A 20,806-nucleotide genomic window follows, 5' to 3' on the forward strand; every position below is an offset into this window, starting at 1 on the left:
TGAGAGAATTATATTAAGTGAAACAAGTCAGGCACAGAAAGAGAAATACCACATGTTCTCACTTATTGGAGGGAGCTAAAAATTAATATATAAATTCACACACACACATACACACATACACACACAAACCGGGGGGCGGGGAGGAAGAAGATATAACAACCACAATTATTTGAAGTTGATACAACAAAGAAACAGAAAGGACATTGTTGGGGGGGAGGGGGGAGGGAGAAGGGAGGGAGGTTTTGGTGATGGGGAGCATTAATCAGCTACAATGTATATCGACAAAATAAAATTTAAAAAAAAAAATAAATAAATAAAAAAAAAAAAATAAAAAAAAAAAATACAGATTATTTGTTCTTAGACACACCAACGGTATGGCCACGACAACCAGTGGTCTCGGTGTGCTAGCCTTGGACACGAAGACCCCAGAAGTAGCGCAGCTCTCTGTAGGCCTGAATCTTCTTCAGTGGCTCCAGATCTTCACGGAGCTTGTTGTCCAGCCTATTGGCCAGGGCCTGGCTATATTTTCCATCCTTTATGTCCTTCTGTCATTCAAGACCCAGGTTGGGGTCTTGTACTGGTGTGGATTTTGCATAATGGTGATCGAGTGTTCCACCTCATCCTCGGTGAGTTCTCCTGCCCTCTTGGTGAGGTCAATATCTGCTTTCCTCAATACCACCTGAGCATATGTTCGTCCCTTACTCTTAATGGCAGTGATGGCAACTGCTATTTTCTACCACCCATCGATGTTGTTGAGTACTTGAGAAATGTGCTGGAACTTCTCAGGGATCACTGGAGACATGGTGGCAGAAGCAGCGGCTGCATGCAGCCTCCTGTAGAAGAACTCCATGAGCCTTTTTGGAGTACCCTCCTATTACGTAGAAGAAAGTAAAGAGTTCATAAGGTGGCCTCTCAAAAGTGAAATTTTGTTATATTGAGTTTAAAGGTTTTAAATGCATATTTTTTACTTAGTTGAGATCCTGTGGCACATATGATTTTTGGAAAAAGCATGATCCTATTGTTTAACTGAGTATTACAATATAAGCAATTTGAAAATTATTGTACTTAGTTGAAATCATCATATTCCCTCATATGAATATGCCATAGGCTATACTATCAATCCCTTATTGATTGAGATTTGGGTCATTTTTAATTTGGGGTTTTGTAAATGACACTGTGATGAGTATCATTATGCACAAAGCTTCATCTGTGTTTTGTAGCTTTAAAAATAATATATTCATACAGTAGAATTACTGCATTCGAATGAATGATGCATATTGCCTGCTATCTCCCCTCAAAGAGACCGTATCAGATTAGCCTCCTATCCATGCTACGTGAAAATGTTCATTTCATTTCATTCTCATCATCACTATTTTCAAACAAAACTAATTTTCTCTTTGATAGGAAAAAAGTAGTTATCTTGTTTTAATCTGCATCACTTTGGCAGACAAGAAGGAGAGAAACCTACCAGTCCCTGCCCTTTTAAATTATGGGATGAAGAATTGCAGTGGAGCTAGGAGAGTTAGGGATGAGATCTTTCTTGTCCCAACGTTCCCTCACTTTCAGTCAGGAGAATGAAGACGGTTTGATAGGCCTAGAGGAACTCTAAGGGAAAATTTGTTGAATTTCAAATGTGGAACTTGAAGAAGAGATTACTTTGTTGAATGCTTCAGCACCGAACTGGGGGTGACCGTATCAGAGGAAAAATAAAAAGGGTAAGATGCATGGTGGGCCGCTTCAGCTCAGGACTGAACTGGTGTCACAGTCAGACTTCAGGAAGCCTGCAGCACCCAGCAAGAGTGAAGATGAGGCTGTCTTGGCAGGGAGAGCAGCCCATCTCGAGCAGGACATTGCAACATAGATGGAGATTCAAGAAATGTTTAAGTTGTAGGAACAGCAGTCTTTGCTCTTGGGGGGAAAGGAAAAGGGGGAAGGTGGGAAGAGGTCAAAAGTAGTTTTCACATTTCTGGTGCAAGTAACTGGGTGAATTATAATGCTATTTATTAAAATATAGAATATTAGAAGAAAAAAAAAACCTTGGTAAGATTGGAATCGGGAACTGATTTGTGGGCATATCAAGAGTGAAGTGCCCATGAAATATCCAAGTGGAGTTGTTGATACGATACCTGAGTCTGGGTCTCAAAAGAGAAATCTGTGCTGGAAATACACATTTAGAAGCTATTGACATATCTATAGTAAATGAAGGCATGAGAATAGATTAGGAGATACAGAAAGAGAATGTAGAATGGGAAGGAAAGAGCCCTTAGAACTGAGTCCGGAGGAACTCCAACAGTTAAACTAATGGAGGGGGAGAAGTCAAAGGAGTGTGGGGGGAAAAGGCCACTGATTAGGGGGAAGTTATGAGGACATGATGCCAAGAGATCCAAGAGAAGACTGTTTAAGAGAGGAGAGAGTGGTTTGCTATCAATTGCTGCAAGTGGTTGAGAATCGTGCGTCCACAGGATTTAACAACGTAGAGGTCATTAGCTCTACAGAGGATGCTGTTGCGTCCTGCCAAGATTCCCTTTACCAGGTTGTTGCATTAATGCTCCTGATACTGAGTGTTATTGCTAAAGCCTCACAATGGACCCCTTTTCTGAAGAACTGCCCTCGTCCAAACGGCGGAAGGTCGCATTCCCTGCCCCCTGCCCGCAGTGTGCCCATAAATGCTTAACAACTAGCTTTCTGGAAAACAAATTTAAGCCTCCATCCATCATCAATCTGTCTATCTATCCATTCATTTTCATTATAAATTTTACTGATATAAAGAATATGTAGTATACAGTTTGCTATTATTAATAAAATATTCAATACTTTTTATTCTAAATTCTATATAGCCAATTGATTCTCATAGAACGCTTTTCTCTTCTCCCCCACCAAACTCTTGCATTAATCACCAGCCTATGAATTCAATTGGTGAACAAATGCAGTTTTTTACATAAATGCTGGTTGATAGTTTTGTTTACGTTAAGGAGTAATATGAAAATGAAACAACAGGACATACGTCAAAATTTTCTTATTTATCATTGACATGAATGACTTCTTTGCTAAATCGGATAAAATTTTCAAATATTGCAAGGTATTTCCTTGATTTTTTGTGCTATTCACAATGTCATGGCTACTTTCTTAATATTTTCTCCAACCCCTGTTTAACTCCAGATGATCAACAAAACAATAAACCAATTTGTTGGTGTTTGTCAACTTCTATGGTGTAAATATTCCCATCGTGGCTGATTTCAAGCTGCCACTGTGATGTCACTGAGTATGGAGTTGGAAGGAGAGACTCACTGTGCACCATTATATAGTATTTCTACCTACAGAATACAATAAATGTGTTTATCCTGAAAGGCATGGGTAAAATATAGTAAAATAATTAGAAAGTGATCTATTTTTAATATGCTTTATTTAACTGTAAATTTATATAATTTAATTTTTAGTAAGGGCTGCATTTAACAATCAACTTGCAACATTTTGAGAAATTTAAAAATACGCTCTCTGTAGCGAGTGCGAGCCAGCTTCAGTATCCTGTTCTCTCCCATCCCGTCCTCTCTGTAGCCTCCAGCCAATGATGGACTGATATGGAGGTAGAAAAACCCCCCTTTATCACCTCTGTGGGGCAATTCATAGAACTCCCTGCGGATTAGGCTGAAGCTAGTCTTTAGCTGATATAATATTCTTGCTTAGATTTTTTTCTCTCTGCTCTGTTATGCTTCTCTCACTCCCTTCTCCTGAGAGCACTCCATGAATAAATCATTTTGCACAAGAATACTCATCTCACGCTCTGCTTCTGGGGAATCCACCCAAGACATCATCTTATTAGGAAGACTTTTGGTAGGATGAAAACCTAATTGAGAGGACTGAGGAATGAATCATAATGCGAGGAAATGGAGACAGCTGGTGTACGCAAATTATTTGAGAAGTAAGAGCAAAAACAAGTGAGTGAGAGACTGAGTAGAAGTACAAAGTTCACTGCTATTGCTGGACGACAGGGTGAAACCAGAGAGTGGCAGGAGATCAAGCACTGAGATCAGCTCCCATGCTTTCCTCTCCTAACCTCCTGTTCTCTTTCTCAGCTTTGTTAACAGTTATCCCATTTTATAATTATATTTTCACTGTGTATTTACAAATAATAACTGGCTTTTCCCCAATAAAGTGAAAGCTCCATGAGTGCAGGGACCTTGTCTTTTTATTCTCCACTGAACAGCCAGGAGCAAGGAAGGTGGATCTCCCATAATAGTATTTGTTGAATGAATAAATGAATACATAAGTGAATAAGTAACAGATGGGCAGATGAAGTAACACGAGTTTATGTATTTTTGGTTTAGCATATTCGAAGTGAGTTTTTCAATTTAAAGCAAACTGAAGTGGAGAGGAAAAATATTTCATATTTACCCATATATTTACTTTTTCTGGCACTCTTGATTCCTTTGCGTAGATCTAAGTTTCCATCATGTGCTATTTTCCTTCTACTTGAAAAATTTCCTTTAACATGGTTTATTGTGCATGTCTGCTGATATCAAGTCCTCTCAGATGTTGCTTACCCGAGTATATTATTATTTAGTCTTTTTAAAATTAATGACAGGGAAATATGTTTCTTATTTAATAAAAAAATCATATACTGTTTCTATTTTTATTATTAAATCTATAAATGTGCAGAAAATAAAGATTTTACATAAAAATATAACTACTTATCTTAATTTTAAAATTTTAATTAATTACTTTCTTCACATTCTAAGGTATTGTGGAGCTGTTGGGGGGAGGGGGAGAGAGAAAGGGGGAGGGGGGAGGAGGAAGGAGGAGGAAGGAGGGAGGGAGGACATGGTTGAGGCCTGTGGCATCCCCCTCATTCCAGCAGAGGAGTCTGGGTCCATGGGTGGCTTGGTCATGGATGGGCTGGATGTAGAAGTTGGGGGTGCATGGCTGAGGCCCTTGGCCCTCCCCCCACCCCAGCGTGGGAGCCCAGGGGGATTCCAGTCCTTCTAGGTTTTACAGGTGATGTTATCTTTGGTGGTGTTAGACCTTTACTGGTTAATATCACAACTTTGTCTCTGATCTGTGGGTCTTTTCTTTTTTCTTTCAGTTCTGTGTTCGATTATTCGCTGTTCCCATCAGTTAAACTCTGCACTGGAATTAGTATTTGTTGTCCTTTGCTTACTTCTAAAATGGGGGAACTTCCTATGGGTACCAGCACTTGAACTCTGTGGTTGAGCTAAATTGCTCCTTTGCTGCTGATTCCCTGGGGAAGGCTTTTTGTGCAGCTCAGGTTTTAATGGTTGACCTTGTAAGTACTTCTGGGTCTTATGAGGTCTGGTACACCTGGGTTGTGTGGAAACTCTGGTCTGGACCTGAGTCTTTCCAGCAAACTGCACCCCCTGCAGTTCTATATTCCTGACCAGTCTCCACTGAATGGGCCTGTGCTGATTGGGGGGCAGCTGTCCTTGCTGTGTCTCAATGTTCTCTTGGTGTCCCATCTCTCCCACCTCCCCCACTCTAAACACTTCCCATGGGAAGGGCTGTGAGTCGGTCCCTTGTGATGACTCACCCGATTCTGAGTGGCTCCTTGATCCTATGTGGGTCCAGGGGAACCCTATTAGTAGTCTTGCTGGCTTGGGGGACACCAAGGCCCTCTTCTCCCCTGCAACCTCCAAGCAACTCCATCCAAAGGGCACAGCTGCGGCTTTTGCCAGCTCCTGCTCTGTGCTCAGCAGCTCCAGCCTTGAAGCAGCTGGGGCTCAAAACAATCAGAGTGGTTCTTTCTTTCTCTCATTGTGGCTTCTCCTGCCTTCACGAACTCCATAGGTCTCATCTCCCCAGAACTTTAGCAGCCCCAGCTTGGCTGTCTTTGCTTTTTAATAGTTGTAAATTGGTTTATTGTGGGAGAAAGTGACACTGGGGCCATCTATTCTACCATCTTGTCCTAGTTATCTTTAGATAAGTCCATTATAACTGATTTTTCGACTTCTTTTTGTTCATCTAAATTGTTTCATTTTATCATATTCTTCCTTTTTTACTGTGGTAAAATATACTTGGTATTTATCATTTTAACCATTTGTAAGTGTACAATTTACAGGCATTAAATACCTTCACAGTGCTGTGTTAACTATCACTGCTGTCCATACTCAAACCATTTTCATCATCCTCAACAAATCTCTATACCAATTAAACCATAATTTCCTCTTGCTTCTTTTCCCCAACCCTTGGTAACTTCTATTCTATTTCCTGTCTTTATAAATTTGCCTATTCTAATTACCTCATCTATGTGGGATCATACAATATTTATCCTTCTGTGTCTTGCTTATTTCACTAAGCCTAGTGTTTTCAAGGTTCATCCATGTGTAACATATATCAAAATTTTATTTCTTTGTATGACTGAATAATAACCCATTGTATGTAAGAGGGTACTTTAAAAAGTTCATGGAAAAATAGAATTGAAAGATAATACATATCTTTCTATGAACTTTTTGAAGTACCCTCATATATATCACATAAACATACATGCATTTCTTGATGGACACTTGGGTTGTTCCACCTTTTGGCCTTTGTGGATAAAGTATGAACACTGGGATATGAATATATGTTTGAGTTTCTGCTTGCATTTCTTTTGGATATGTGCCTAGGGGTGGAAATGCTGGGTTATACGGTATTCTATGTTTAAACTTTTGAGAAACCACCAGACTTTTTGACAGCAACAACACCATTTTATATTCCCACCAGCAGTGTGCAAGGATCCTAATTTCTCCACATCCTTGCCCAAACTTTTTACTTTTAATTTTTTTGACTACAGCCATCCTAATAGGTGTGAAGCAATATATCATTGCAGGTTTTCTTTTAATTGTGGTAAAATATATAACATAAAATTTGCCATTTTAACCATTTTTTAACATACATTTCTGTGGAATTAATTACATTACCCTTTACCTATTTCCAAAACTTTTTTGTTATCCTACGTATAAACTCTATACCCATTAAGCAGTAACTTCCCATTATTCCTCCCCCCAGTTTCTGTAACCTCTAACCCACTTCTGCCTCTAAAAATTTTTTTAATTTTTAATTTATTTTTTCTTAATTGACATATATTTATGGAGTGCAATGTGATATTTGGGTACATCTATAGAGTGTGCAATACTCTTATCAGGGTAATCGACATGTTCACCACCTCAAACGTTTGTCATGTCTTTGTGCTGGGAACATTCAAAATCCTTTCTACTAGCTACTTGAAGTTATAAAATAGTTTGTTGTTGAGTGTAGTTGCTCTACGGTGCTATAGAACACTAGATCTTATTCTTCCTATGTAGCTACAATTTTGTATCCATTGACCACCCTCTCCCTATCCCCACTTCCCCATTCGTCCTACCTCCTCTCCCCTCCCCTTACCAATCTCTAGTAACCACTATTCTACTTTATTCTTTTATGAGATCAACTTTTTAAGCTTCCACATATGAGTGAGAACATGCATTATTTCTCTGTGACTGGCTTATTTCACTTAATTTTCTTCAAGCTGTAAATGGCAGAATTTCATTCTTATGCTTGAGTAGCATTCCATTATGCATATACACCACATTTTCACTATCCAGTCATCCACTGATGAACATTTAGGTTGATTCCATATCTTGGCTATTGTGAATAGAGCTGTGATAAACATGAGATTGCAGGTATCTCTTCGACATGATGATTTCCATTCCTTTGGATATGTACCCAGTAGTGGGATTGCTGGATTGTATGGTAGTTCAATTTGTAATTTTTTGAGAAAACTCCATACTGTTTTCCATAATGGCTGTAAAAATTTACATTCCCACCGACAGTTTATAAGAGCTCCCTGTTTCCTGCATCCTTGCCAGCATTTGTTATTTTCTGTCTTTTTGATAATAGCCATTCTAACTGTGGTGAGATGATATCACATTGTGGTTTTAATTTGCATTTCTCTGATGACTAATGTTGTTCAACATCTTTTCATGTATTTATTGCCCATTTTCATATTTTCTTTGGAGAAATGTCTATTCAAATCATTTGTCCATTTTCAAATTGGGTTGTTTGTTGGGTATTTTGAGGTCTGTATATATTTATATTAATCCTTTAGCGGACAAAAGATTTATAAATATTTTCTACCATTCAGTATATTGTTTTTCTCTCTTTCTTGATAGTATCCATTGATAAATAAACGTTCTTAAATTTGATAAAGTCCAGTGTATCTGTTTTTGTTGCCTGTACTTTTGGTCTTATATCCCTGAAATTGTTGCCAAATCTAATGTCAAAATTATTTCTCCATAGCCTTCATTTTCGATGTATTTTTTTTGGAGATAGAATTCTAGGTTGACTTTTTTTAATTTTTTTAACTCATTACTTAAATATATTGTTCTATTCTCCTCTAGCTTGCATTATTTCTGGTGAGGAATATAAGACTATTTTTATCTTTGCTCTACTATATGTAGTATGTCTTTTTTCCCCTGTCTCTGCTTTTAAGATATTTTTTTTATCACTGGTTCTCAGCAATTTGATTGTGGTGTGTCTTGGTGTGGTTTTCTTTTTGTTTATCCTGTTTGAGATTCATTGAGATTCTTGGGTCTGTGGATTTATAGTGTTCATCACTTGTGGAAAAAAATTCTGCCAGTATTCTATCAATTATTTTTCTGTGTCTCTCACCTTTTTTTGGAACTGCAATTATATATATGTTAGACCACTTAATATTATTCCACAGGATGGCACCAGTGGTTTATGCGAATCTTCCTAATCAATCCTGGGATGAGCACAGAACATGCAACAATAAAAGAAAGACTAAAGCCACCAAATAAATTAAGTACTTAACACTGTACACTTCCGGTCAAGATGGCAGAATAGACAGTCCCCAGCATCACCCTCTCCCACAATCAACAAATTTGGAACTATTAAAAAGCAATGACTGCCAAGCTGGGGCTGCTAGAGCTCAGGGGAAGAGGAGGAGAGACCTACAGAGTTCATGAAGGCAGGAGAAGCCACAATGAGAGAAAGAAAAGACTGCTCCAACTGTTTTGAGCCCCAACCACTTCAAGGCTGGCCTTGGTGAGCACCTTGGTGAGCACCTTGGTGAGCAAGAACTGATAAAAGCTGCTGCTGTGCTTTTCATATGAAGTTGCTTGGAGGCTGCAGGGGAGAAGAGGGCCTTGGTGGTCCCCAAGGCCAGCAAGACAATTAACAGTATTCCTGTGGACCCACATAGGAGCAAGAGGCCACAGACAACTGAAAACAGGAGCCACTCAGAGGCTGCTGAGTCATCACAAGGGACCAGCGCATGGCCCATCCCATTGGAAGTGTTGGAATGTGGGAGAGTGTGGGAGACTGGCCCACTCAGGGAACAATGGGGCACAGCATGGAAAACTGATCTGCTCTCCAGTTGGCACAGGACCAATCAGTGGAGACTGGTTAGGAATACAGAAATGCAGGGGGTGCAGTTTGCTGAAAAGACTCAGGTCCAGACCAGAGTTTCCATATAATCCAGGTGTACCAGAACTCACAAGACCTAGAAGTGCTTACAAGGTGAACAATTAAAACCTCAGCTGCCCATAAAGCCTTGCCCAGAGAATCAGCAGCAAAGCAGCATTTTAGTTCAGCCACAGGGCTCAAGTGCTGGTTCGCACAGGAAGTTCCCCCATTTTAGAAGTAAGCAAAGGACAACAAATTAGATCCAGTGCAGAGTTTAAGTGGTGGGAATAGTGAATAATCCAAGACCCACAGATCAGAGACAAAGTTGTGATATTAACCAGTAAAGGTCTAACACCACCAAAGATAACATCACCTATAAAACCTAGAAGGACTGGAAGCCCCCTGGGCTTCCACACTGGGGTGGGGGAAGGGACAAGGGCCCCAGCCATGCCCCTTGACATCTGCATCCAGCCCAGCAACAACCACCAAGCCACTGCCAGAAGCACCCTGGGCAGGACATTGTAAATGTTGTTTATTTAGTACTTAAATTTTGTATCTTCCTTTAAATAATATCAAATTTTGTTCTGGCAGGTTGTAGCAGTTCAGCTTGATTTTTGGTCTTTGGTTCTGTGCTCCTCAAACTCCAGCCACATCAGCCTCCTTAAAATCTCTTTTATTTCTCCTCAACTCAGCCATGCCTCTATAATCTGCTTGAGTACACCCTCTTTGCACTGCAATGTACAAAGAATGTCTAGATAAAAAGCTGGGGCGATCATAGGGCTTATCTTTGTTTCTCTTCTCTCAGGGACACAGTCCTATGCTTTCTCTTGTCCAGTGTCTGAAAAGAGTTGTTTCATGCATTTTGCCCACTTTTCTAGTTTACAATGGAAGTGCAGGTCTTGTTCCAGTTACTCCATCATGGCTTGAAGCAGAAATGGGCTCTTCAATTTGAAAAATATAAATTCTTTGAGAAAATCTTCAAACTGCTGTGGTTAATCTACATATTTCAAAAATACTTTAGGTATACATATTGTTTTTCCATATTCTCCATCTACTAGGGAATGCACTGTCTTTCCCAGGCATCTGGAATCAGGTATTCATTCCAGCTTCCTATCCTCCACCTTTCTTTCTTGTTAGATTTTCTCGGACTCTGTATTGATCCTAATTTTTGGCTACAGTGAAAGATCTCTTGTGCATTGGATTAGCACCTGGGTATTATTCTGTAAGCCTTGCAACCTTTGTTATGTAAACTTCTTTGCTACAGAAGCAGCCTGTTATTTAGCACTCTATATATTTGTGAACTATTTATGTGTACTAGGTTTGGTTGACCTTAAGTTTTCCGCTTATGCTATATTTTGTTCTTGGCAACTGCCTTCTGAGGAAAGTCTTAAGTCTGGATTTCATCCATGATTAGAAGGCAGAAACTTCAGCCTTTACTGACAATATTAGTCTCTTTTGAGGTCTTTAAAGTGCAGTGGAAAAAATAAGAGCTCTGAAGCTGAATAAATGTAGATTAAAATGATATATACATCACTTAATAGCTTTGACTTTTGGAGAATTATACTATCAACATCCGTTTTCTATTCTGTTAAATGATATTTATTCCACCTACTTCATAGGATCACTGTGAGTATATGCTAGTGTTCAATAAACGCTAGTTCTCTTCTGCTTCCCCTTAAATTATTCACTCTGGTTATGCCAACAGCTGTGTTTTCTTCAGTCTTATGGGCTAGTAGGTACTTTAATGAGCCTCTCTTTTCAGCTATTTTGATGATATATTAATTCTTATTCTCTGTGAGTTTTACAATTTCTCTGTGATTCCGCTGGGTATGTTAATACAGTGGACATGACAATTTACCCATTAAGTAAAGTCTATTTACTTTCAGAAATAAAAATGATCTAAGTTTTAGGATTCTATTTGGAATGTGGACCCCAGAAAACCTAGGCAGACCCTTCGGTTACTCAGTTCTCCTCTTTTATTCTAATTTTTTCTCATCGCATAAATCCTACTACTCTCCTAAGCATGGCCAGCCAAGTGCTGATACTGGTAGCATAAAACAAGACAAAACAGAACAATTTAATTGTTTCATACCCTGCAAGAAAATCAGGCTTCGTGGAGCTAGAAGAGCAGTGTTTTACAGTGTTCCTTGGTGAGGAGTGAAAATAGCTTATGCCAAGGAAGGGGACGAGGCTGCATATCCAGATGTTGAGCTGGGACTCTAACTTCGAAGGCTGTGTACAACAGTGCAGCCACTAGAATTTTCTGTGAGGAAGGAAATATTCTATATTTGCACTGTCCGATACAGAGGGCACTAGTCAGCCATTTGTGGTTATTGAGCTCTTGAAATATGTCTGGAGTGACTGAAGAACTTAACTTAATTTTATAATTTTAATTAATTTCAATTTAAATATCCACATGTGGCTAGCGGCTTCCATATTGAACAACAGCTCTATAGCAATCTATTTTTATTACAGTAGGAACTTGTAAGGGATCAATATAATTACCTGCTGATGATTCTATCAATGTTCTACCGTAGATTTGAAAATGCTACATGTAGAAAAGGTATTTGGATAGGCAGTGTATAAAACAAGAAAAAATATTTCAGATATTGCATCTGATGAAGTCCTGTTAATAAATATAGAGGGTCTTGAATTAGATAAAGGACTCAGGCCATGTTGCTTTGTCCCAAGGAGTTATTGGTATCCAGATTAAGAGTAGCTAATACCCTGCAGGGATTATTTTTTACTCTGGCACTGATTTGTGCACCTTCATCCTGTCTTACTTTTTCTACCTAAAATAAGTACTTTCAGGCTAAATGAAGCCACATAGAAAACGAAGAGGATTGTGATATGTTAAAAAGCCATGTTTTAAATATGTCACCCCCCAAAAAAAAGTCCCTCTTGTCACTGCATTCTTTTTAAAAACCAACTTTCAAATAAAATAATTTCAACGACATATTTGAATGGGACTGAATAATATTTTCAATTACTTTCATATATTATCTCATTTATTCCTTTTATTAGTCCTATAAGTAAGTAGAGTGAGTGTTATTACTTCTGCTTTATAGATGTGACTATTGGGCTTTCAGTAAAGTTAAGTGACTTGCTCTTGGTCACTGAGGATTTGAACCCAAACATTTTTACTTATTGTCTATTCTTTTTCCCAATATGAGACTTATACTAGTTAACAAGGCCACTTGATTTTTAAAATCGATAACTGGTTCTTTCAATATCTACAAAACATCATGACGTCAAGCTTGTGTGGCCTCACCCTTATAATTTCTAAGCTTCAAATGCGAGAAAGCTTCGATCATGTCAGTTGCTTAAAATTAATGGTACACTCATATTTTATTTAATAAATATTAATGGTTGGATTTGGCAGACGGCAGGGGGCTATTTTAGACCTTTACTGTAAAAAGGATCATTATCACATCTCCAAATTTGATTTCTAGAGTGCTTATTTATCAATATTTATTAGACACTTCACTTGGTTCTAATTGCACTTCCTAGTTCACCCTGCAGAACACCTTTCAGGCAGTGTCGCTTCAGCTAAGTATATTCCAGAGTGCACGTATTTAGCCATTTTGTCCTTCAGCAAAGGTTTGTTCCATCCTTGAGGTATAACTTGGTTGTTGTTGTTTCTTCTGTCAGTACACGATACAATAGAAATCCTAAATCAATAACACATTTTATTCTTACACAGCTGATGCGTAACAGCCTTCTTCGCATCGAGGTTTAATGTGTTGTTAATTAATTATCTGGAATGAACACAGGGTCAGTGGACCTTGGTATGACTGGGATGTGATGTTAAAGTGTTCCATTTCCTCCTCCACTTCTCAGCATTCTTATTTTGTCTTTTGTGCATGTCAGTTATGCCATCTTCTGCAATAAACTCCCTTAAAAGTAGTTAATGCCCTCTAGGATTGATCAGCAGAAAAAAATTTGCATTAACTTAAATTTGTTAAACTATTTTCTGCATTCCAGGCCAAAAAAAAAAAAAAAATGGGGGGTCATTTTTATTTGTAATACAACCAATGGCATTTTTTTTCCCCTTGAGAATATTTAATCGGAATTTGGAATAGTCAAAGTAAGTAACATATTTTCTCTCAATTCAGAGTATCTAAAAAGATTTGTGCAAATACATGTAGATTTTATTATTGACTGCTTCCTTTCAGAAATGAGAACAATTGTTTATTTTTCAGAATTCACTTCAAAAAAGATAATTTTATGTGTCCCATAATCTAAATGTGGATATGATGGCAATCCCATTTCAAATGATATAAAATCAGGTATGGTAAAGTGGATTTTCCATCAAAAGCAGAGCAATTAAAAAGCAGGAATTCACTAAGTTTTAAAGTACTCAATTTTCTATTTTCTTTAAAATAAGAATAAGAGAGGCAAACTCCATTATAGTTTTGAGGGTATCTCTGCTATTAGTAGCTATAGAAACAAGGTAACTAGGTAGTGAATAAGACAGAAAGGGGGAGAGGGGGAGGGAGGGAGAGGGAAATAGAATACGAACAGATGTAAGAAAACCACGAACCTACCTGTAACTCTGAAATGCTAATATTATGATTTAGGGACCGGTGAATTGGGAAGTAAATTGGCCAACACCTTTGCTAGTTTGTCAGTATGGACACTGCATTGTTAATGCCTGTTTTCTCTAGGATTCGGGCATACAGTCTAGCCCCCAAACAAAATGAATATAACCATTTTCAAAGAAGAGGTAGTAAGAATAGGGATATAGATACATAAGCACCAAATTGCAGGAAGCACACTAGAGTCAGCCTCATGATTTTTTGCAGGAGCCCTTTCCCTTCTGTCAAGTTCAGGGCTGGAGAGTAGAACCAAATCTGCTTTGCTTCCCTTGACAACGAGGTCAACACCACGTGGGAGCTGGTAAATCCAACCTTCTCCCATTGCAGCTGTAAGTGTTAAAGATGGGGAGCTCCGGGGGGACTTTATCCCCACATCTGTCCTGGATCCTAAGAATGTATTACACTGTCACTTGATTTTTAGAAACAAGCATCGCAACAACCAAGCTGGATGCTTTCCATGGGGCAGTCTTTCGAGTCAGTAGAGTATGTTTTCTTGCTAGTTAAGAGCCTTAGAGGACTGTGCAGGTATTAAACATAGCCTCCGTGCTTCTGTTTCTGAGAGACAAATTATAATATGTCCTAACAGATGTAGCTGCTATCTAAGTTTTCAGAAAAGGGAGCCATACATTTTCAACGTATCATTATCTTGGGCTACCTAACAGAATAACGAGGAGGTCAGTGTTTGCCAAATAACAACCAATATACAGAAGCAACAAAATAATTTTAGTTTTTTAGTATAAAATTATATAAACAAAGAGGCAGTATCATATGCTACAGCTAACAGCTGGGGTTTGCACATGAGAGCCAGGTGCCAAATCCAGCCAGCCAGCTGTTTTCATGAATAAAATTTTATTGACATAGCCACACCTATCTGTATACGTAAGGTCTATGTCTGCTTTCCCACTATGATGGCAGAATTGAAGAGTTGGGGCCGAGCCCGTGGCGCACTCAGTAGCGTGCTGCGCTAGGAGCGCGGCGATGCTCCCGCCGCGGGTTCGGATCCTATATAGGAATGACGGGTGCACTCACTGGCTGAGTGCCGGTCACGAAAAAAAAAAAAAAAAAAAAAAAGAATTGAAGAGTTGTGTTAGAGGTTGTATGACCTGCAAAGCTGAAAATATTTACTATCTAGCTCTTTAATGAAAGAGTTTGCAGACTCCTATAAGAGTGTGGGTTTTTGAGTCTATATTTGAATTCTGGCTTCAGCATTTTCTGGCTGTGATACCCAGATCAGGTGTTCATTACACCTCTGTTTCCTAATCTATAAAAGGGGCATACTAGTAGTGATTTCTTTTTATGTTGTTGTGGAGATTACATAAGATAATGTACATTATTTTAGGAGTATACCTAACATGAAGTTATCAGTTGTCGTCTTCTGCTCCCATATTTTCAAACTTACCAGAAAGGGTTCTAGATCCCTAATAAAATCACGCTTGCTTTTTATTATGCAGAGGACAACTTTATTTTTACTAAGAACATTAAGTTCGTATGTATCAAGACTCTTATTCTTAAAAACATACACATAATTGGCCTACTCCTATGATACAGAAGAGACTACAAGAACATCAGGCACCTATGGGATTTTCCTTACTATTTTAATTCTCTAGAGTTCTTCAGATTTTGGCACCAAGTTTGGTTAACAAAAAAATTGACTCATTTGTTCTTAAAATACCCCAATACGAGTGGCAGAGCAGTTCTTAATTAGTCTGCCTCGCAGAGGTAGGGGATGAGGCAGACGAAAGCAATGCGGTCAACAGACTAGTCACTCTGAGAAAGCCAAGCCCATGTCTTTGAACTCCTAGCTTGGTGTTCTTTCAAACAGAATAGGAGTCAGCATTCCCCCACACTGGTGACTAAGGAACCACAGGGAGCGGTGTTCAGTGGCCCTGGCTACTTGTACTAGATAATGTTGCCAGGTTGATAAAGGACATCTCCCATGGTTGACATCGACTTCCTCTTCTGGGTGACCCTTCTCTTTGCTGCCCTTGGTTGTTCACAAGTCTCTACTGCACTATCCCTCAGGTCTGGCTGCCTCTGAAGTGACTCATGTTCTAAATGATCTTTCCTCCCGTCGCTCCACTAGTCCTTGAGCAAAACTCCTCTCAGTTTCAGACCCATCTGTATCAAGCCAGAAATGGGGCTGATCAAAGTAATACCTTCTCAAGGAATATTTTTATTTTAAAAGGAGAATGTTTAATGTAAATGAAACTCTAGTTAGTGAGGTGTTTCTTAGCAAAGGTACCTTCCTTTTGCCTCTTGCTTTCTCTAGTTAAACTCCCTCTTTTCCCCAATGCCAGTAGTCAGCAATTTACCACCACTGTCAAACCTTGCACTAGATGAGATTGTATTATACTATCACATACAAGAATATGTCCAAAAGCACCATGTGCATGGCACACTCTCGCTGTGCTATATTGAATCAAATGTGGTGGTATAATAGCTCTAACGAGTCCTCCCTCAAACCCAGAAAAAGGCACAGGGCTGTGCCTAACACGTCATAAATACATCAGTGTGGAAACTAAAGAATATCATACAAAGAGCATGAAGCAATGAAATATACATTGAATCCCTTTTCTATTCCCATTAGGTTTGTAAATTCCCTGGTTCCTACTGGGAATCTGGAATTTGTGCACTTAGTGATTCTTTCAAAAGTATTGCAATTTAACCTATCACTTAAAAAAAATGTAAACCTCTGTTGAGGCACTTTCAGGTAATTTCTACTTGGGGTGGAAGGAATCCATGTACTACCTTTCATAAAGTATCATGGATGGTGGGTACTATGTACACAAGATACCTACTCTATTTCTAATAACATCAGTGAATACTGGTTAATTGTATTAGAACCCTGGGTTTATAGAGCTCCTTTCTTCCTTAGAGTCTGATTTTCTCAAAGGTCACTGTGTTTTACTTAAAACACCAATGTAAACTAGACAGCTACTTCTATTATTTTCATCATTTTAGAGGAGAGGTTTGGTCTCAAAGTGACTGACGTATCCGAAGTCAATCATTTTCCAGATATGGACCTGGGATGATAGCTCGGGCTACTTCTAGCCCCGACCGGTTCTCCATTGCAGACCATGCTACTTCACTGATGTATTACCTGGGACTGCTACTGTGGCACCATGCTGTGACTTTATGTGTGAATCACTTTTAAAGACATTATCTAGTTGGTAATTAAGCCCTTTGGATTTGGTTACAGATGAGCCAACTTTCTGTTGAATACTCCACAGTGAGAGGAAAGGTTCACAGCTCCAGGGGAAGGTCTTCTCATCCTCACCTACCAGCTCTGAGCAAGTTCCAGATAAATTTGCTTCCATGTGGAAGGGTTTCTTTCTTCACCCGAAACCTAAAATAAGGACAATAAGGCCAATTTGACAGAAGAACATAACATGCCTACATTAAGACTGTCTTTGGTATTATGGTGAGGCATCAATTACTTGGGCAATTAGGTGCACATATTTGATTTTTTAAAACTTGAATATAAAGGCAGTTTTCTTGGAAAGTGCAATTGATGTCTGAAAAGGACCCAGAGCAGGAATTGTACGAGAGGAAGGCAACATTCTAAGATGGTGGGGGCTCTTTTCTGATCACTACCTTTGCTGTCTACTAAGAACTTTCATTTCAAATGATTTGGTTTTACCTTTGGATAAAGATCACAGTCCTTTAACACATGCTCTGCCTCTTACAGCCCACCTGGTGCCACCTTGAAGTGATGTTGGGAAACAAGGTCATCTTCTGAGTTTAGTCGCCATGTTGGTTTGCGTGGATCTGGCATTTCTGCTTGGAGTGTTAGCAGAGCTTAACAACTGAAGGAGATATTCTCCAGTTCGAACTTGCTGACACTTGAACTCTTCCTGACGGTTGGCTTAAGTTGGCAACGATGTAAAATGCAAAGCAAAAATAAAAACAAAAACAGAAACAAAACCCAAAACAAAGTGAAACAAACAAAAAACTGCTCAAGTGGCCCAGAGAGAAAAGAAGAGTTTTTTTTGGATGATTCAAATCAGTTCTTTCTATATATTTAGTTTTTTTTCATTATGTGTTAATATGGTCCTTACATTTGAGATGCTTTCTTAATGATGAAATTTATTGTGACACATTGTATTACAAGCAAGATGTTTCAAATATAGAAAAAATATAATAAAAGAGGAATTTAATTTGAAACAGGAACCAATGGAAGACGTTTGCACAGTGTGGTTATCAGGGATAATATGAGAAGAGGAGATGGGTTCTGAAATGATGTAAAAGGAAGAAGAAAAATATTGACATGAAGAATAGCAATTGGTTCTAGAGAGGAGTGTGTGTCTGTGAAACACAGAGAGTTTGGCTACTGTTCTCATGATTTCCCCACCTTGAATGCAGTTGTTGATTAATTTCCCTTACTCTAACTCTAAACATGATAGTGACTCAGGCCAGTGCATCAGTAGCAAGCAAAACAGGAGGAAGAAGGTAGAAACTTAGAGTCCATAATAGGATGGCCAGTGCACTAACAATCAAAAGATGGAGTATTAAGGAAAACTTTTGGGGGTTTTGGAAACATACATTAAAAATAACCTTTTTAAAAAAGAGAAAGGGAAAAACTCCATAATTTGGGGGAATGTTTTGTTATTCCTATTTTGCAGGTGAGGAAACTGAAACTTTGAGAGGTTAAGTAGCTTAACTCAGGTCACAGAGCTGCCTAGTGGTGGAGCTGAGATTCAGGAAGGAGTCTGTATTTGAGATCTCTCATTCTTTATAGTACTTTGGGGGGGGGGCGCTGAAGAGGGATTTGAGAGGAGGGAGGGGGTATGTAACACATAAAAGATACATTATGGGGCGAGATAGAGGGGAAATAAGCCAATTCCAGAGATCATCGGGATATGGGCTTTCCAAGGGCAGAAGCTTGAAGTTGCTTGAAACGTTTTCATTTCCTCCTCTCCCCCAAATAAAACAAGTTATTTACAAATATGGTAGAAATGTTTATAGCATAAAAATTAACTATTTAAGGAGAATTTCAAGAGTATCTGCTATAATAACAAAATTAATAGCACTTATTTTTATTTATCTAACTTAAAAACTAGAGCTTATTTCCATTACTTATTCCAGATGACCATTTCACTTTCATGGAAACCTGGGCCTCGATGCTTAGCCTTCTGTGATATTAATTTCCTATAAGGTACATATGAGAATGGTTTTGAGGAAACTTGATGCCTCATACTTGACACCTCAAGTATGGTGAATGCTTGATACATAACCTCAGATTTGATTAGAGTAAAGAGGACATAATGTAATACCTGTATAAAGTTGAATTTGCTCTTTTATTCTATTTTCTATTTCCCCCCATAATTTTGGTAAAATATACAGAACTGTATACTGACTCAAACAAATGAATAAAATGTCACTTAATTTATTTTAGCTCATTATACACATTTGTTGTATGGGATAACTCACCTTACATACCTTTTATACAGTATTTAACGTTTATTTCAGAGGAAAAAAGTTAGCAATATGACTTTTCGTTAATGTTTACTAGTGAATATTTGTCAATGAAGTAAACCATTTAAATATTAATTTCAACAAAAAATAGCCTTGAGGACAAGTCGCTGGTACCAAGAAAATTTATTTTCACAATTCTTCAGCTTCTAGACACATATTGCTACTGTGAAGAAAATGGACTAGTTTAGTCAGGCCCCCTTGCCTCAGGTCCAGTTGGGGGTGGTGCAGCACATTCTTTGTAAACAAGTTGTGTGTGGGTGCAGTTAGTGTGCATGCACACCCGTGTATTTTTAGCTTGTTGCTATTTTTGTGGTTCTTCTTCAGTGCGTGTGAGGCAGCAGCTTTGAACTGCTGGTTGGCAGAGCTCACGTCTAAAAATAAAGACTATTCTTTCTTCAAACACGGCTCCAAGGACCTTTTTCCTGTTACCTAGCTTGTTGTAGACCTGCATGTGAAGGGTTTGTGAATGGGCTTGAGAAGTTTGTGAGCTTCAGACCCAGCCCTAGCTCAACAGCTACATAAGAAGGTTATGCCAAATTTCAAAAGTACATAGTGTAGTGGGAAAGACCACAGACTCTGGAGTCAGCCTGTCTGAGTTTAAATCTCAGCTCTGGTACTTACAAGTTGTGTGAATATGGGCAAGTCACTTCAGCTATTGTAGGCTCATTTTCTTGCCTGTAGAATGGGAATAATAAAAGTACATACCTTATGGAGTTATTGGGGGAAGGGAGGTTGTTAAATGAGGTAACATACATGAACTGCTTGAAAAAACTCCTGGTACACAGTGGCACTATACAAGTGCTAGCTGTTGCTATTACTATTCTCTTAGCCACCTGACATGTGATTCATCTTTTATGTCATGGTCCTCAGATCCTCGGAGTATACAGTGCTTCTGAGACATGGCTGCAAGAGACCCTAGAATACTGCCTTCAATAGCATGGCTCAAAAGATATCACTACTCTGATGGAAATGGTTTGATTGGGCTATGAGAAGACCTGGTATTGCTGAATGCTTTGTGGAAATATACTAAATTTTTTTTCAAATTATATTTTCCTTTCCAAATATTTCTTGTCATTATATATAAGTACTTCTGATTTTCACAGCACTTATCAATTTAGCTAAACTGTTCGTGTTGATCAGCTAGAATTATGACTTTAGGTGAAATAAGAATTCATTTTTTATTCATTGTACCCAATGCTAGACATTTATTCTCCTACTAGCTTTCTGAATCTTAAAGCATACATGTCAAACTCCAGGGCCACAGAAATTTGAGGCTGAATGCTTTTCTATCCCCTCTACTGTTGTGTCAGTCTTACATATTTATTTAATAACAAAGG

General features: G+C 38.6%; 1 pseudogene; it reads right to left on the reverse strand.

The window, feature by feature from the left end:
- Positions 1-347: 347 nt before the first annotated feature.
- LOC134391306 (small ribosomal subunit protein uS13-like) lies at positions 348-802 on the reverse strand (annotated as a pseudogene).
- Between the last annotated feature and the right edge of the window lie 20,004 nt (positions 803-20,806).

The sequence above is a fragment of the Cynocephalus volans genome, chromosome 11 (assembly GCF_027409185.1).
Source record: "Cynocephalus volans isolate mCynVol1 chromosome 11, mCynVol1.pri, whole genome shotgun sequence".
Classification (NCBI taxonomy): Eukaryota; Metazoa; Chordata; class Mammalia; order Dermoptera; family Cynocephalidae; genus Cynocephalus; species Cynocephalus volans.